Source organism: Lepisosteus oculatus, chromosome 20 (assembly GCF_040954835.1).
Source record: "Lepisosteus oculatus isolate fLepOcu1 chromosome 20, fLepOcu1.hap2, whole genome shotgun sequence".
Taxonomy (NCBI): domain Eukaryota; kingdom Metazoa; phylum Chordata; class Actinopteri; order Semionotiformes; family Lepisosteidae; genus Lepisosteus; species Lepisosteus oculatus.
Genome location: NC_090715.1, coordinates 2275410 through 2293671, shown reverse-complemented (window position 1 = coordinate 2293671; position 18262 = coordinate 2275410). Strand labels below are relative to the sequence as shown.

Here is an 18262-nt window from a genome sequence, read left to right as displayed (position 1 = left end):
GTGAATTGATCTTTGAAAATACAGCCAGGTGAACAAAATGTACGTTTTAACCGCTTCAAAGGTAAGTAATCGTAAAAGTCGTTATTGCAAAATCTTACATTTTCTTACACAGGATAAAAACCGCTGTGTGCGGATCATTAGTGTTATTACTCCACCCTCCTGCATTCCAATTGTGATTTTTAAAAATTAAACTGCATTTCTTAAATATAATTTCATGCAAATGTGTTAAACTTGTCCACGCTTTAAGGCTCCATCCACAACAGTGCAAAGCAAAAGGCAAAGGTGGACACTCGCACGCACAAAACTAAACTGTGAAATACCAGAGGCCTGCGGCTGTAAAGATCACGTACACATTACAGCGGTGGAATCGGAGGTATTTGCTTCTTAAAAGACTTCTTTTCTTTTATTTGAAGTGATATTTTTTCCTTTGCTTTTCAACAGCTGCATTTAATTTTACACATCATTGCACTTCCTGCAATCCAGGATCTGTTAATTTAAACCCAGCATCCTCTCCCCCCTCCCCACCACCTCTCCCTCTCTCCCACCCCCCCACCTCTCTGGATTTTATAGCTGGCTAAATTCCCCAATATTTACAAGATCTAGATGCTAAATGATCCTTGCAGAGGGCTCGCGTTTGCCAGCGGACTCCTGTGCCCCCCTGTAACTGTCTCTTTGACAGTCACATCTGGTCCCTCCACAGAGCTGCCGGAAGCTTTTATTCCTGAATCGAATACCTGACTCAAGCCGCTGTTTATTGACTTTCAGAAGTAAACAAAACCCCTTAAGATTTCTGCACCCCGGGCTTTGTTTGTGTAAAGACAACACGGGAATGACACTGCAGGGAAGAGGCGATTTTTTGTTTGTTTGTTTGGCCCCGTTTTTTTTTACTTTTGTTTTTCTTCCCCAGAGCAACCTACTTTTCAATTAAGCGTCAGTGCAGTTTTAATCCCCTCGAAGGATAGACCAGCGAGTCCCACTTTACAACGTAAAAGCAAATGTTTCCGTTAAAAAAAAGTTTTTTTTTCCAAGTTCCACGCGGTATCTGCGCATTTAGCAAAATACGAACACGCAATGAAGTTAAACTTGATACAATCGACAGTAATACACTACAGAGAATGAAATCGACCTCTTTGAACAAATTCGTTAAACATCTTAAACGGGTATTTTAAATACCTGTACCTGTATTTTAAGTATTTTAGCAACACGGTGAATCCGATAAAACCCAATTATCCCGCGACAATACCTTCATACTGTATTATACAACATTTAGTCGTTTCTCCGTTCTGTTCCCCAGGAGATAGTAGTGTTTGGAGAATCTGAGTGCTACCTGGACCTCTAACAGGTAAACTGACTGTTTTACATCAGTCACCGGTGAACTAGTGAGTTGGAGAGACAGCTAAAGCCCGATCTGGTGAAAAAAAACAAAAACACGCTCATCGTGGAGAATGAGGAGAATTTTTTTGTCTGAAAATGCCGCATTTATCTGTTAATGTACTCTACCAAGAGTTGTATTATAACAGTTTTGTGATAATTTGAATTACTTCAAAATAAGCATGATATGCTACAAATTGTGCATTTTCAATAACTTGCTTTGGCGGTCTTTGTGAAAGAAATGTCGTAAATAGGCTGCATTCCAATAATCCGCGAATTCCGTTTTTACTTTTGGCTACACCGTTTCTAGTTTATATAGGATAGTCTATCCCGCCGCACCTCTGTGTAAAAATACCCTTCTGTCGTTCTTTTAACAAAAACGCATACGCCTGAGAGCTCTGTGCAATACTGGAATTTATTTATCCATTCAGGAGTATTATCTTACCAATGCTCTTATCATTGCTAAGGAGAGCGAAAAGACAGAGGGAAGAGCACCTCGAAATTCAAAATAAAGTACACAAAATCCGATAAAATTATAGATGCGAATATAAACGAGATATACCGAACGTGTTATTTGTCAAATTGTTACAGATTCCTCGTACCGTTCACGTTTAAGAAATTATCAATGAGAAGAAAGAAGACTGGATTAGAAAGGCTTTTGTGGGTTTTGGGCTGTACTCTTAACACCTAGCCGCACAGACCTATATTGAAGCATCACAAGAGATGGTAAATTATAACGGAAATATAGAGTACTTCCCACGGCGCAACGAAACACAAAATACGAAGCATTCCAGAAGGGTGCAAGGTGTAGCTTTTAACAAAATCTAGAGCAAACACACAGCTGAGCATCGCACAGGTAGACATCATGGGTAGGTCTGAGAGGCGTGAGTGATAGAAAAAGCCCCAATCAGAATGCAGGTGGGACAGACGCTGTTTACACGATTGCAATGAAAGTGTGGCGGGGAGCTTAGGTAAGAACGTTTTCCGACAGAATTGGGCCTGAAAAACGTATTTACTTTTAACAGTTTCACCCAGTTCTGTATTCGAAGAGCCTCCTTTTTTTAAGCGCGTCAGCAGAATCCAGAAGTCGAACTGTTGCTTTAAGGTGTGCTTGTAATTACTGGCCAGCCGCGTTCTCGTCTACAACTAGTCTTATACGCTTGAGATACAAATATGTTTTTCCCAATAAGTCTGGTAAGAGCTAGTGTTCAGTGCAAATTAGACATCGAAAAAAGCAGAAGAATGAAAACATTTCGTATAGCTAAGGAGCTGGTAGTGGAGTTAACTCTGTCTTTATTCTGGTTGAATATCGCGTTTTGTGGATTGTAAAATCAGAAAAGCAGGTCAGTTGTTTGAAGTGCATGTCATTTTATAGTTTTAATTCGAGCCACTGTAACGCAGTGGGATCGAATTCAGCGCTTTTATATCCCTGTTCTGATGGTTTCGCAGGTCCGACCTGTAATTATGAGCTGTTTGTGAGATGCTTTAATGCCGATGGAAAGAAAATGCATTCCGAGGTAGAAAACCCATGCTGTGTCCTGGAAGCATTTTATCGCGGCGGGTCAACATCTCTAATGTCCTGTCCATCCCTCTTAATTAAGAAAAGTTCCTGGTAATTTGGGGCACTTTCCTGCTGACAAAAAGCCGCTTCTGCGCGCCAGCTTTCGGGGCTGAGTTGAGTGTTGACCTGGAAGGTTTAAACTCGCTTCAAAGGGCGAGAGCCAGCTGTCCGCGCGTGAACGCCGCACTCGGGTTCAGAGGTCAGGAAGTGCTTAATGTTCACACTTCAGGAGAGTTGTTAGAGAAGGGTGTCAGTGACCACGACGAGCTTTTTTTCCTCGTTTTGTCCATCATACCATTTTAACACGCTGCCCACCCCCAAAGCATCGTAAAAAACTTAACCGAGTAATGCGTTTGGAAGCAGGACCTAATTAATACAGGGGTTTAAATAGGCAGTAAGTCTCAGGCAAACAAAAAATATAGCTCTTATTTAGTTCCAAAGTATTATGATTAAAATAAATACGTCATCAGGTTATATAAACCTCAGTAGTATTTTAACCTGTACTACGACAAAAAAAAGGTTTATTGTTTAAAATCACAACGAGTGTTTCATTCCCCCTGGCTGACCTCAGTAATCATTAATGTTCAGAGTTACAGTACGTTCATTTAGGAGACTGAAGGGAAAGAAATTTCGTGGTTGTGATTAAGAGTGGCTGATTGTACCTTCGCACTCGGCTTTCTTCAATAATGTACCAATTGAATTAATGTAAAATGTCCTGCACCACAAGAGGTTAAACTGAGCGCTTGTGGAATCTCATTATTTCTTTCTAATTGCAAAACAAATGGTTTGTAAACAGGTTTAGAACATCCCTAAAAAATGTTTTTTTTTTCCATTTTACTTTAAGAAATTAACAATCAAAGCTTCTATTTTTTTCCAGCAAAGCAAAAGTGAACCCCCTCACTGTTATGTTTGTCATATTTAAGTCAGTCTTCTGACTGCAGTACAAGGAGAGCACAGGGCTCTTGCAGCGAGGAATATTCTTCACCCATTGACTGCTTTTTCATGATGCAATTCTCATACAAACAAAAAGGGAAAATGTAGTCCATGCAGATACGCTAGTTTAGCTGCCTGAATATTTCCTTTTAATCTGGCAGCTCAGGAGAGATTACATCAAAAACGGCTGAGCCAATATCCAACAAATAATTGCTAATTATATAATCATAAAGACCAAGACAGCTGTTGGGGATTCTGCCCTGGAAGAATTGAACTGGCACGGTGAGAAGTTGGCTTCTGCAATTAATCTTTATTTAAAAGAACAGGAAATAGGCACATGCTTTTAGTTCCGTAATAAACCTGCTGTGACTCATCTCCAAGATCCCAGGGCTTTTTTTTTCCTGTGCTCTTCGTTGGCCAAGTATCGATTGAGCTGTGAAGTAATACGGAGCGAGTCAAAGCTCAGGTGGCAAGAATGCACTGAATTGATCTCTTCCACCGAGCCTCCGAGTGGCTTTTTGACTCCACACTGGCAGAAACGCACAGGAAGAAAGGGGAGGGAAAATGAACTTTGTGTAAGGCGATCCTTTGAGGGGCACGAATGAGGAGGGGAGGGAAGAGCTCACTCTGGGTGTCATCCTCAGACTCCATTGCAAGCAGCATGTCCTCTGTGCCTGTAGATATGATAATATTGCCTCTCATTCAGACTAACATCTTGTCAGTCTATCCAGAGTACAGTCGGGCAGTGGTACTCGTATTGATTTTTATTTTGCGGTTTTTATAACACAATTTTGAGTCTGTTGTAGTTGAATGAACTGTGTTCCTGTGCTTAAAAGATTGGGACTGAGCGGCAGGGAATGCAACAGTGGGATGCTCGCAGTGACGTGCGCCTCTGAGGTGCGAAGTGTTGGTGTGTCGGGGGGGTTCTGGGTCACAGAACAGGCAGGCTGTCAAAGGGTGTCCCGTCTTTCACCGTTTGCTTCGTTGAGTGTCTCCTGTTCAAGGTTGCATTTAACCGTTGGTTCCATGCGATTTCAGGAGATGTGGAAATCTTATCAAACCAGGCAAGGCAGTAATAAGGTGAGGTATCAGACTCTGCATTTCCAACACCTGGTTGCCTCTCATTTGGTGTCAGCTGTACACCAGCCCTGTCCTTGTCCATGGCAGCTTAATCTCAATAGGAGCCTGAAGCCATTCCATCACGGGGAACTTTCTATACAGGACTCAAACCTGCAACCCCCCAGTCATGTGTCCAGAGATGCCCACTACTCCACGCCACCTCCTTCAGAGCAACTTAGTTGGGGAACTATTTTTCCTTCCGTCATCTTAATCCTTTTAAAATAATTTGAATGTCTTTCATCCCTTTATTTTTCCCCTTCCCTGTTCCTTTCCTTCCTTTCTTTAGTTTTCCCAAGGTGTGGGCGTGCTTTCCTGGTGTTAGCACAAAATGAGAGAAGTTGTCTTTTTCTTATTAGTCCTCCTTTCGGACATAAAAGGAGTAAATAACAGTGAGATAACTCGTACATTTCTTGCTGTTTTTGCACAGCTAATATGCAGTAGAATGCTCCAGAATAGAGGTTAATTCTCAGATACCAGTTATCAATTTTGTTTCTGTTTCCTCTGTGAGGGCAGACTCTTGTCTTTCAGACCATAGTGAGGAGTGAGTCACAGAGACAATGGCCATTAAAATATTATGCTTGGAGCCTGAAGAGGTGATCAGGTGAGGAACCCTGTGGAGCAGAGGGGTTCTCTCAGGGACTGACAGACAGGAGAAGCTTTAATAAAGCACAGCCCAGCAGACCGTGATCCATGTCCCCATACTGAGACGGCACCCTTTGGGGCCTGTACAGTGGGTTCTTATCTTTCTTGAAGTGCTTCTGCCATCATCGTCCCCCCTTATCATCACTAACAAAATTGCAGGAGCTTTAAATAGGATTTTATTGCAGGAAGGGTCTTTTGGGGAATTGTGATGCTAATTTCCTAAATTGGGAAGCCTTCAGGGTTTTTTGTTGTTGTAGTTTAATCTTTTAAAGAAGATATATTTATTGGGAACACTTTATAAAACAATAACAAAAAAACCCAGCAGCAATTCAGAAATCTATCAGCATTGCATTTTCTGGGTTCAGTCCGTCTGCGTGTCACTTAATGTGCGTTTCCATTTTTAAATGATTCACGTATGCTTTTTTGTTACACAGTAGAATGGAGGCAGATCCCCTTTCTTGTCTTTAAGAGACCTGCTTCAAGATTAAGTAGGCAGATTGTGTCCCTTTCACCATCAGAATTACCCCAGGTAACCTTAGCCATCCTTGTCTGCTGCAGTGGTAAGTCTCACAGACACTGTTGTAGACACTGTGTTTTAATGTCATTTCAGAGATCGTGTTACCAAAACACAATTTTACCTTAATTTATGCTGAAGGAGTTGTTTTTTGTCTTCCAAATGAATGCAGATTTATTTTTGCCGTACTCAATTGCTCTGAAGCAGTTTTCATTTTAATGAAAACTTCTTTTTTTTTGCATCTGAACAAAAATAAGACAAAAGAAACGCAAAGTTTAGAGCCTTTTATTTAAGCATCATGTCCTCAACAGGTGCTCCTTGTAACTGTCTTTTGGATATTACAGTCACCCGAGTCGGCATTTTTCATTTAGTGGCTCTTCTCTTAATCCTTCTGAGTTTATTGAATTTTTTTTCATTTCTGTCCTGGAAAAAACCCCAGCACCTGTGCAGACTGGGAGTCCCAGCCATCTCCTGTGGTGACAGCTGAACTATTTGTTTCATGGGCAGGTGAAATTCATTCAAGAGATTTTGTAGTTTTGTTTTGTCTTTTCACTCCCTTGGAAGAAATTTCTCTTAAACCAATTTGCCCCCAAAAGAAGCATGTAAATAAACAAATACCCTAAAAAGAAAAAAAACGCTCTGAAACCAGTGGAATAAAGAAACTCTCAGCCAAGCTACCTGGTAAATATAGATCTATTAATTTAAACTTTAATTAGAAGAAACACCTTATGCAGATGAATTACAGCGTCTCCAAAATTTTATATTGTGAGACAGTGCAAAGGAATCAGTAGCTACTGTATGATTACAAGCAAGTGCAATAATAAATAAGTGAAATTAATCAGATTATAACACCAATATAACAGGGCAAGCACAACGATGTAGTGCAACACAAGTGCCCAGCACGAACAAAATAAAAATAATGAAATTGTACTGATAGTGATAACAAGGGTATACAGACAGTGTGGGTACAGAGTGGTGATGCAGATACCCTTAGGTGTCTATTCTGTGTTTACAATGAGCAAGTGCAGTTTGCAAGTTACATTACCAGCCTCATGGAACAGGAACATGAGTGCAATGCAGTGTAAGTGTTTCTGAAGGGTGTGTATGAGTGCTCTCTAAATGGGTGAGTTTTGAGAAGGTAAATCACTCATTTTTCCACACTCCCACTCCCCAATATTTCTCTCCTCCTGGTCAATGTAATCAGGTTGTAATGTTCCTGATCAAATTAGTGCCATTTAATCACTCAGGATGTTGGCAGCTCCAAGTATAATACGCAATCCTGGCAATTCAATTCCCATAAAACCACTCATTTTGCATCATGGTTTGAAGGTAGAGGGAGTTCATTGGTAAAATATTATCATTTCAAAATAATTTGGTATGGACAATATCCTTTCTTTAAGTCTGATTGGTAGACTGAAAATATAAATCTCATGGTAGGAAGGCATTGCTGACTGGGCTCAGGCATGATTCCAGCATGTGCCCAGAGAGCTTTCTTTTTAAAATCATGGAAGCATGTGGGTACTGATCCTGGCTTGATTTCTCCTGGACAGTTAGTGCTGGGACACGGCCAAGCCCCGTGTGACGTGCAGCAAAGTCCGATGTGACATTGACAGATACCTCTGAGCTCGGTGTTCTTGTAATCAAAGTCAGTCTCCAGCTGGAGTTCTGGTTGTGTTTAACTGGCCAGCCACGCGTGAAGAATCTTTGATTTTGAATATAGGTCCATTGATCTCAACAGCACATGGATTCTCATAGTGCCTCCACCTAAACCAAATGCACCAGAGTACAGTGAAAAATGCCCCAGTTTTTGCAGGTTAATGAGTAAGCCGATTAAACAGACAAGCGTTTCAATTATTCTGTTTATTTTTAACCATTGAATGAAATTAGCATTTGGTAGTTCTAGCCTCAGGTGTAACGTTGTAGCGTACAGCAGATAGTTAGTGCTCTTTTTTCTTGCGTTCTTCATCATGTATGGAATCATACATGAATCTCCTTTTCCCTGAATCTCCTTTTCACCTGACAGGCTTGAACAAACAAGAATAAGGAAAGTTGAAAACAGGAGGCAGTAGTAAACATGATTATATAGAAGCACAGAGCTGCATTAATGGCCTTAGAAGCCTGGCTTTTTTACTAAATAATCAATCTATATAAAAACACCAGATTAAATTGACTGACCCTCATATACTTAATTATTGCAACTACTTGACCAAGTAACATTTTTCAGGATGCAGCCTGTCATGGGCTATCAATATTCCTCTAATCCACGTAAGTTATTGCTGTACTTTGTAACTGCTCTGGATGGCCCGTCTCTGGTGGTCCGTCAGTTAGCATGGCAGGGGAACAAGATGCTAAATGGTTGCACAAACAATTTGATTATGGTGTTTAATTCCCCTCATATAGATTTTCAGCCTTGCTGAGCTGCTTGTTTTTTTTCAGTGGCTCTGGTGCACTGCTGACCTCTCTAACGCTGCACCCTGGCGCCTTGAAGCACTTAATTCCTTGACCACATCAGCTAATCAATAGCAACTTTTTTTAAACGCTTGTGGGCTATAACTTCCATGGCATTTATTGCTTGGTTTACTTTTTACATTTTTTAACTTCTCCCTGCGTTTTACAGGTTGCAGAAATGTGGTCATTAGGCACACGTGTGAATAGAAAAAAAAAGTTTCAGATCTCGGGTGCGATGTGTCAAGCCCGTTCATCAAATAACTGTCGTACTTTTAAATCGGACAGAAAAATGTTTAATGTTACTTTGTTGTTTTTAATTATGCAAGTCTGTTTCTTCTGACTTGGTTTTAAAAAGTAATGTTGAAGTCTCTGACTCAGAAACTGCTAACTCGCTGTATTAATAACATTCTGCTTTGTGTCATACTTTTGCACACATATAGCTGAGATACAAAATACGACGAAGACCAATACCGTGATTATAACAATTAGCATTGTTGGTAAGAAATATGCTGTTTTCAGCCCGTCTTAGTAACCTGTAGGATGGTTTCTGTCAAACCAGAAAATTAAAAGGTGTAATTCCAGGACTTAAATGACAGAGCAAAATTTAAACCAGTGCTATATATAAAAGCCATACCTGCTAGGACTGATGATTAGATGAGTTTTTGCTCAAATTTAAATGGTTGCATTCTGTAATGAATGCCTTAAATAGGCAGCAAAGTATTAAGCAGTCACATTTGTTGCTATGACTAATGGTTTCAAAATAGGTTACTGTGTGCAGTACCAGAACAACAGCTATTTTATTCTCCATGCATTTCTTCAGGATGGAGGGAAATAAACTTTATTGATGGATGTGGATGGATTTTCTTTAAATTAAATACAGTATAAAATTTAATTTTTACAAAACTGTTTTGACATGAGACCATTTTGATCTTGTTGTGGATCATGCCTTTAATAGTGCCAAAAACAAAAGCATCTTAAAAATCATCTGGATTTTCGTCCATACAGTATAGTCTCTGATGATAAAAGTTTTAAAAAGCAGGTTTCTTAATGATTTTTTTCAAAGCATTTCATGCATGTTCCATTACAGTGAAAATTCAAAGAATCCCTTTAAAGCCTTTGTGTGTAGGCCGATGTGAGTTTTCTGAGAGAAACCAGGCCTTGCATGTATTATCATAGCCTTGGGTTGTCTGGGGTTAACGATTAACACGGAAGGAACTTGTTTCCACGGACTGCAAAATGAGAGTTGTGCCCTTTTCCCTGAGATTAATGTGGGTCACAGTGTTCCCAGAATTTACATTTCAATTAAAAAAACCAATAATAACACATTGTGTTAATACTGAATGATTCCTGCCCAGGGAAAGATGATACCTCCCGTTACTCTGTAAATGAAAAAGCCCCTTCATTCAAAAAAAAAAGGCCACACATCCAGGGTCAGCAAATCTGGTGTCCTCTTATTCTGCACCAACACTCCTGTATGGATTGCTTCCATGTTGGCGATAATGGTCCGGAATTGCTATTACTAATTTAATCTGTGACACTGAAAAGAAAGTCAGTCAAACTGCTCTCCAGAAAGAGAAAACAGGATTTGCAAACAGTGCTGTTCAACAAGGGAATGGACAGTGTTTAACATCTTGTTCCACTTGTAAAGGTTGGCTTTCCTCATAGGACAAAGAAAAATGAATATATATATAACACCATTCTTATTTATTAGAAGAACTGTAGGAAGGGTTCAGAGAGTAGTCTGTTTTTTAATCTGCACTTTAAATTTCGCAGTGGGTTTAGGCTACACAAGGTGGTAGGTGTTCAAACTCAGTTCACCTCTGTCAACAGTGAAATTAGCCGCCGAGTCCATCTTTCAGGAGGAACACTACATTTAGGTAAAAAAAAAATGGTTTCCTAATAATGGCATGTGTTTGGGTCGGTGAGCGTGTCTGTGTTTGGATGTCTGAGCATATGTGTATGTGTGGGTCTCTCTCCCTGTGTGATGTCCTGAATTTCACACACTCGGTGAGGTTGCAAATTAACACACCGCGTAGTTTTTGGGTGTCTTGGCTCTGCAAGACAGGATTTGAAGCCAATAGCAGAACCATTGCCAAGAAAATGTCATTTTGGCAGAGGAGTGCTTGTACAGGAGATTCGGAGGCCAGATTATCCATGTGGGGGGTGAGGGGAAGAGGCATAGCGAGCTCAAAGTAAGTGCTGTTCCTGTTTAATTCCGAGTTACCTGAAATCACCTTCCAAATGCATCCAGACAGATTTCATTTCCTCCTGTTGGTACAATTGGTAATGGCAAGACAGAGATTTGCTCAGTGGGCTAAACTCATTCCTTACAATGGCTGTGTGTTTGAACATACCAGTTAGCACGTTTGACATGTTTGCTACAGAGATATTAAAGTCACCTTCAAAGGGCAAAAGTGTGATTAAAGAAATAAAATAAGTTACTTTTTTCCTCTCGATCTGTGTAAAGACTGGGGTAGCTTCTGCACTAGGAAGAATAGCACGCCCACAATCAAACACTTGCATAGATCCTCCCTTGGATATAAGTTGGTTCAAGTTTGACCTCATTAAGAACATGTTGGCCATTTGACAATCCTCCTAACACTAACTGTGATGCACCGTGGGAAAAGCACGCTGGAGTGCACTGCAAGGCTATGTAAAGCATACAGACGTTTTGTAAAGCATGATGCAAACTGGAAAACCATGCATAGGGTAAGCATAGTAAAGTCACTACAAAGGAGCACAGAGCTGCTTCAGATGCCCCTGTAAACGTCAACAGAGGAATAGAAGTAGAGGAATCGCGATGTCTGCCAGGGGCAAGGGCTCGGGACATGTATGCTTAGGTGATGCAGAGAACTTTCCGTTTGTTTTGAGGTTGTTTTTGTTTGTGGGCTTGGAGAAAGGACGCCATGCCTGCATACATTAGAAACAGTGGCTCCTCTAATAAGGCACCACTGGGACGTCGGTGGCTCCCCTGATGCACATTGTCAATGAGCCCATCTCGATCGGGGGATTAGAGCAGCCGTTCCAATTACAGAGGTTTGTCAGCCATCGATGTGCCTGTCTGTCGATGGGGCGAGTCTGCTGGCGTGGGGTGTGGGCCGTGCCGTATGACAGGCAGCTGTAGTGGCAGTCCTTATACAGTGCCTTTTAACTTGAGGGAATGGCGCGGCTACTTTGAACTGAGAAAGCCAGAATCTGACTGGAAAAATGAAAACAGTTCCCCATTTCAGTCGTGTCACCGGCTGTATGATATATTTTATAATCCGGAATGGACTGCACTATTGTGTGTCCGGGGGTTTTCAACAAGCCAAAGCACGTCTTAAATCCTGGTGGATGAGAATTTGCACTGCCGCAAGTATGTGTGCTCAGCTTGCCGTTATATCCCTAAGAAGTATTAAGCGTGGAACAGAACTGTTTTGCCGGACGAACTCATCGTTCACACGAGACACAAGTGTGCAGTAGAGGATTTCCAAGACCGCTGCAGGAGCGTGCCTGCTGGCTAATGGCGGCTGTTGTTTTCTTCCAGGATCCGTGTGATGCAGCAGGGAGGCAGCACGCCTTTCAGTTCCGCCCACAGGTGACACCGGGACTGGGAGAGCCGCAGAGGAGGGCCAGCTGCTGCAGGTGAGGTCTCCTGCCTTAGCAGCTCCTGTACTGACCGGCTGTACACTGGCTTCAGTTAGCGTATCTAACTACCAAAGGGTTATCTTTGTCCACGTGTGGTTTCGTTCTCGGACAGGGCAATGGTGTCTTGCAGCAGTCCTGACAAAACCAGAGGTCCGAACCTCTCCGAGCAGGACTTTAACCTCACACGGATGTAGGAGGAGTCCCAGCTGTTCAACCCGAGGCTGATGCAGGGGTGGCGTCTGAGAACTTCCAAGTTATTCAGTGTTCGTTCTGCTGGTGCTTGTTTTTATATGATGTATGAAGGCAAAACTGAAAGTCGTTTCTTTGATCTTCTGTTGATAAACTTGCCCTGGAATGGAGATTATCTTCAGATACTGGATACGAACAAGCAGTCAGGCCTAATGTGCGCTGAAGTCCCAGTTCAGCTGTTTAATAAAAGTAGTGCGCATACATGTGTAAAAGACACTGACACTGGAGGGGGTGGGGGGCAGCAGGTTTAGTTAATATCTGTAAAGTACAATTAAATATGGAGGCTGTGAGCCATGCAAACAATTGAGCTCGTTTGGGTTGGTGCTAGCCAGGGTGTGAGAGCTCATCAAATCAGTTTTGTTCCTGTCACTCTGAAACCCCACAACAGTCCCTGACAGGGAATCTTTGTTGTCTTGTGTGAATTGGAATTGTAATCACCTGTATTTAAAGCTAATGGATTTGAAATAACCTACAGGCTTCCACTTTAATGAGAGTTAGATTAATGAAAAAAGACCCTTTGCCTCAGATTGCATGACAACATTTTCAAATTACATTCCTAAAACAGAGAATTCACTTATTCAAAGTAATTGGATGCTGACTAGGGTTAATATGTACAATGTCATTAAATGAAAACGTTCTTTTGTAAGTGGAACTGTATGATACCTGAAGCATTCTCAATAGATTTGCCAGGGCTCTGAGTTAATTATACTGCTGGCTGTTTTTTGAATGAATTCAAGCATGAATTCTACACAGTAAAGATTGGGATAATTATATTCAATTCTGTTTGGTGCCCAGATGAATGAATTGACCTTTCAGATAAAACGAATCTCTTGAGCAAGGAAGCAAAAGAAAAGCCCTCACAAAGAAGGCAGATGTATTGAAAAGAACTTTTTAAATACAACAGGCTGAGGGAGGGCTGGTATCGGGGCTCGTTAGGCGATAGTGCCTCTGCTGTTAACCCTTTCAGGCCCTGCAGTATTGGCCTACAGGCACTGGCATTCTTCCACACCAGTGCAGCTACCAGCACACGGCTGCCGGGATCAGGCACCTCGGACCGCTGTTTGCTTTATCACGAGGGGCTTTTCATCCTGTAAAAGGAAACTCTTTTCCGCCTCATCCCCATGCTTGAGTGGGGATTTATGACAGTCACAGATTCTTAGGAAAAAAACTCAATAGATGTCAAGAAAAATCCTTCACCTTTTTTTTTGTGCTGGGCATTGAGTTCTGTGGCTTCCTTGCTACTTCACAGCAAGGTGCACGGGCACCATGATATCATTCAGGTGATTACATCCAAAGGATTTTGACTTTCAATGCCAAGGCTGGAGAGTTTGATAGTGTTGGTCATGCCAATCCAGTGTCTCCTATTCTTTGGATTGCAAGGGCTGTCTGTTGGTTTACTTTCTGAGATTCAACATCCTTTCATTCTTTTCCAACTGCCGTGGCCAGGCAGAAGGCTTGACATAGATTAGTACAGTACCGTGCAGCACAGAAATCGCTTGTTTCTTTTTTTTTTCCAACACAGGCTTGTGATCTTGCTTTCTTGCAGCGATGTACATGTTATAAAAGCCAACCAAATGTAAAAACAACCTGAGAAATATCAATTAAATAAGAAAGAATGCGCTAGTACAGTAAGCTCTGGGAACTATAAAAGAGTCTCTCTGCGGTCTGTCTGCCACGCACTGAGAGCATCGCTGGACCGGCAGACAAGCTCATCGTCTGGCATCGCGTTTGAAGTTAGGCTTAACAGCGCTGGGTGGCTTAAAGTGTGACGTTTTTAATGAAAGCTGCTAATGTTTCCTGGAGGTGCTCACAATGAGCTGTGTTTGTAAACCTGGTATACAATCCTGGCTGTAATTGGTGCTGCACCTCACTGCGTCTGCTTCCTGTCAGTGTTATATCTGTGTTCACACGATCCCGCTGGTAGGATATTTGTACACTTGAAACGTTGCTGTTGTTTTGATCTGCGGACTGTGAAAAAAGGAGGGAGCTCACAATAGGTGTTGCTTGTCCAGGGCCGTGCGAGAGGCTCGGGAGCCTGGAATTCGCTCTGCCCAAGCGGATCAGGCACGGCCACGGTCTGGCCTAGTCGTCCGCAGTCGGGCTCTCCCTCTCTCATTGCTTTCTCTCACCCCACCAGAAAATATTTCTCATTTCTGAAGTTTCTGTGCAGGCCAAGTGACTTTCTTTATCTGTACTGTGGAAACAATAAAGAGAGATAAAACAGGACATGCATCCCTAAAACTAAAAAGTAAGACTCATTCAGATAAGAGGGGAATCTGTGCTGCGTTAAATTGTTTTATTGGAAAAATCGCCTTTTTCCTAGATGTACTAAAAAAAGTTATATTGTTTTGTTATATGTGTGACATCCTAATAGAAGACACAAGGTGGCTTACTCTAAATTCATAAAACATATTTATTTTATAAATGAGAGATTATTTTCAAGATGAAAAATCAAATCCTAATTGGAAACAGGAATTGTATATCATATGTGCCATGCTGATTTAAGGCGTTAAGCGAAGTTCTATGCAGTTTGCATTTGTGTTGGACTTTGTCTGGTTATCAGACACTGCTTTTGTGCCTTTTGTTGCACAGATGTGTCCGTTGTGCACTGGAGCACCTTGTTTTGTATTTCAGGTTTTGAGGTTTTTTTAGTCATTCACTGCTATCAGGAATGTTTGTTTTCCTAAAAACACATTTGCCCTCTCGAATGAGAATTAGTTGTGAATTTGATGTCAAATGAGTCTTATAAGACATTATTAGAAACTTACAGGGTTATAATCAGGATTCGTTTTTTTTAACTATCATGCAATTATTCTACAGTAGAGCTTGGTTATCATCACAAGATGTCACTTGATTCATGTATTTATAAAATTTTATTTAATAAAACATTTATAAGTGGCAATTTTAACTGTTAATCTTTATTAAAATAGGTAACATTTGAAACTTTAAATTCAAATTATGTAAATGATTTAAGATACATCAATTTTAAAGTAGACACCAAATTAATTTGACTTAAGAAGTGGTAAAGATTATATTTATACATTACATTGTCTGTTTTTTTTTTGTGGTTTTGATAAGTGATACGACTAATCTCTGGTTGTGAGCTGTACTCCTGTACAAATTTCCTATATTTGTGTTGGCCTCCAAACCGCACAGCAAGGATGAGATGAACAGTGTACAGTGAGCGTTCACAGAGCTGGACTGCTCAACAGGTCCTCCCAGTCCCAGGGCTCTGGACAGAGCTGCTGGATTACAGCCTCTGGACCCTGCTGACCAGCTCGTTCACGTCCCTGTGCAGGACAGAGTTTTTCATCCTGACTTGAATCCTGCATGCATGTACTGTATACTTTTTTCAGGTTCAAACTTTCATGACATCATGCTGTTTACAGACTGGGCCCCTTTTCACGAGAGACTTTTACTCAAGTGTATTGGGCACAAATTCTGTGGGAAAGGAAAATCAGTCTATGTACTTTCACGTGCTAGACCCCTTTCATTTGAATTGTATTTTTGTATTCCTAAAATTAAGGGAAGCAAGTTTGTTTTTTTTCTTTTATATGAAACAGTTCATACTTAATGGTGCCTTTGTTTGCAGTTTTAGCTATGGCTACAAAACATTATACAAGCATACATTGGTCTAGTTTAAAAATACCACAGAAACAAATAATAAGACAGGAACATTTTTTTTTCTGTGAAAGTCTGCATTGCACAGATGGTAAGTTGTTATTCTTCAGGCAAAACTGGCTTTTAAACGTTTTGTTGATAGTGTTTAACTTTGGGAAAGAGTTTTATTTATGTGTATCTGTATCTATTTTAACAAAAGGTCTAATACATGCAAGTTACATGCAAGCTTTTAAGTTCAAAGTATTGTAATTGTAACAGTACGAGCAGCTGGTGTATTAGTAATTAATATGTGATACTGGAAATATGAGAAAATTGCAGAACTTAAGAGAAAAAAAATCTCTAAAACATTTTGCAAAATGAGGAAATTTTAAAACCATGTCACTCATTGGGAAAGCAGACTGAAAATTACTGATTGGGAATTTTACATTTAATTTGACAACTGATATTGAAAACAGTTAATTGTACGTATTTCCTATATTGAGTAAATTCACCTTGCTGTAATGTGAATGTCCTTTACCAGAAATACTCTGTGTAAATTAAATTTTTAATTTATTCTATTTTATTCTTTGTATTTTAATCTCGAAATGAGATACCATTGCATTTGGGAAATAGTATTGAACCATTTTTTTTAATCGAAATTTCTGAACAACCACAGAGGTGACTGTCTTCATTAAAATCATAGAATGAAATACAATTGATTTTTTGCAGTAGGAAGTTTAGTCACTTCTTTTAAACAAAAATTGGAAGTTTAGTTTAAATTGAACTTTTCTTTCTTGAATCAATGAAGAATGCAGTCTAAAAGATATTAAGCTCCTATAACTCCATGATTGTGGATTTTGTTTGGTTGCCATTGACTGTAGATTTGTCATGGTGAAAGCTATAGTAGTTAATGTGAGAGAGCAAATGATCTGTGTGCAACATTAGGTGATTTGACTCTACTAAAACAAGTACTTACTGTCTATTTTAATACTGTATAAGACATATAGATTGTTTCTCAGTTAACTTTGCAGTGGTCAGTCCGTTGTTGTTGGCCTATAACTCTGTAAATGAGACTCGGAGAAGGAGGGACTTGTGCTGGGACCCCCTCAGGAGACAGGATATTTACACAGACGCAAAAATGGCACATGGGGTTTTCTTTTTTCTTTGAAAAAACGCTGGGAAGGCCAAATAAAATTATCTGTAACCGGTAATAGATATTTGCTAACTTGTGGTGATTCAGGAAATTCAAAAACGAGCTAGAATTATCTGTCTACTGCTCATCCATGACTTGGTGTTAATAAGAGGCCAGATCGTGTAGGAGGTACTGTAGGTGAATGGAAAATAAACAGCTTTTGGGTATGTGAAATTAACTGCACTAGTGAGCAAGGCTTGTATGGGACAGGTTAGATGTGAGCATACACCTTTAAAGACCTTTTATTTCTTCAGTCTAGTATGGTATGTTCCAATTGCATATGGACGAATAAAAAAATCTTAGTCTTTTCTTTGAGTATCTAAGGATGATGAATGTCAAAGTCTTCAATTTGTGTTCCTGAAGTTCTTTTTTCAAAATACATTAAAAATCACTACTGAACCTACAAAAACCTTCCCTCAAAGGCACATGAGATTGTGTGAGAGATGTTAACCGTTCATTGCTAAACAAAATGCAAAATTAACCAAGCACAGAAATTAAATGCTGACAGTTAGATGGAGTTGCTTATTAATTCTGTCTGTGAATGTGTCTGCGATATGTCACCTCATACCTCCATGTACCGATTTCAGGGATCATGTTGAACAAGGCTTGTTTCATAATTATCACATTTTAATTAATACAGGCTGCAGGGCTCGAAAAACATTCAAAGTCGTGAACAGAAATAGCAAAAAAAAAAATGAAAAATAAAAAGTCAGTTCTGTTAGAACCCTGTGTTATTTAAACACAGAGCAATTTATTTTTTTTCACATGCAAAAAGAAAAGATTAAATGAGAGAAATATCACAGGATGACTTTTTTACATTTCACATTTTAGTAGCAATTCTGTTTATTTATTGATTTTGTAATGTCAGATCAGGCATGTGATTGAACTGTAAACAATAGCAAATACACCATTATTTACCCCTGGATGTGTTCAATTAATTTTATCCTCCCTAAGTAGGAAGAACAGCAGTTAAACCATTTTGACATGTTATCTAAAAGCCAGTGGA

The 18262-nt window shown here is 40.2% G+C and overlaps 1 long non-coding RNA gene across 1 annotated transcript in view; it reads left to right on the top strand.

The window, feature by feature from the left end:
- Window positions 1–2291: 2291 nt before the first annotated feature.
- Window positions 2292–18262, top strand: part of LOC107080042 (uncharacterized) — a 54841-nt gene continuing 38870 nt past the window's right edge. The window contains exons 1-2 of the long non-coding RNA XR_001480940.1: window positions 2292–2342; window positions 12115–12212. This is a non-coding gene — a long non-coding RNA (uncharacterized lncRNA). The remainder of the gene's footprint in view (window positions 2343–12114; window positions 12213–18262) is intronic.